Raw genomic sequence first — 1,565 nt, forward strand, 5'->3', positions numbered from 1 at the left:
GTGTACAGAGCATTCAAACCAACAACAACATAATATACTTTCTTTTCCTGTGCACATGGAACAGTCTCCAATATTGACCATGTGTTAGGTCACAAAGTAAGCCTCCATAAATTTACAAACATCAAAATACCACAGAGCAACTTTTCAGACCACAATGCTATAAAACGAGAAATCAACAACAAAAAGACTAAGGAAATAAAATTGAATACATGGCAACTGAACAACACCCAACTGAAAAGTGACTGGGTAAAAGAAATTAAATGTGAATTCATAAAGTTCCTAGAAACAAATGAGAATGAAGACACAACATTGTTCTAGCAATCCACGGCTGCTGTGCTGCCTGACCTGCCTGTGTAGGATCAACACAAAGCAATCTGTAAAACCACAGCATAACAGGACTCAACCATCCCGAGATTTGTGCTGTGCATAACTAACTGACCTAAAGAGACAAAAATCGTGGGCGATCTTTCTCCCATTAACTTCCAATATCTATCTGCACACCATAACTTCCGGCACTAGTACAGCACAAAATAGGTTCCTACCGCAAGCAACCTGACTAGGGTTCTGAGGTGGTGCATCTGAGTCAGGGTGGGCACCTCACCTTTCTCCCAGGGAGCAGCTTGGAATCTCCAGCTATTGACCTTGCAACCAGCAGCCGCCATGCTGCCAGAGTTCTCTGTGCAGGACAAACTCAAAGCAATCTATAAAACCCCAGCAGAACAGGACTCAACCATCCCAAGATTGGTGCTGAGCACATGCAGATAACTAACTGACATTCAGTGACAAAAACAGTGGACAATCTTTCTCCCATTAACTCCCCAATATATATCTGCCCACCTATATGGTAGTGACTAGAGAAGGGGCCTGAGAGAGGGCTAGACCCCACTCCCTGCTGGAGGCTTCTATTTACACACACAGATGGTGTGGCACAGGACAGTCAAGAACAGCTTCATTTCTGCTCCAAAGTGGTGATTTTTGTCTGTGTATTTATATTACTTCTGCTTTTGGTCCTTTTGATCACACATCTTTCCTGGAGGTGGGAGCTTTTCCTCCCTACATCACCTAAGAAGAGGCAGCAATCGTGGCCATATATCCAAGCTATAAGCATACCGAATAATACTCCACCACTGAAACAAGACCTAACAACACCTGGTACGCTTGACCGGCAATAAGGGAAGCCTATTTCCTGACAATAATAATAATAATAACGAATAAGAGGCAACAAACCTTATCGAAACACGTCCAGAAACAGAAGAGAGTAGCTGATGCAAATGAGCTGGAGACAGACAAAGGCTTTATAGAGGAAGAGGAGCAGGTTCTGTATATGTCTGAGAGAGAATTCAGAAGAATGATATGGAAACAAATTCAAATACTCTGAAAAGGGGTCGAGGAAAACAAGGAAGTAAGGAAACTACTACAGGAACAATCAAAGAAGATTGACAAAGCATTGGAAACAATTCAAAACCTACAAAAAGATGTCCATATGATCAATAATAAGAGAATACACTGAAAGGGCATGGGAGCAGCCTAGAAGAGATGGAAGCCAAAACTAGCGAGCTTGAAGA

This window comes from Chrysochloris asiatica, unplaced genomic scaffold, assembly GCF_000296735.1.
Source record: "Chrysochloris asiatica unplaced genomic scaffold, ChrAsi1.0 scaffold00002, whole genome shotgun sequence".
NCBI classification, from domain to species: Eukaryota; Metazoa; Chordata; class Mammalia; order Afrosoricida; family Chrysochloridae; genus Chrysochloris; species Chrysochloris asiatica.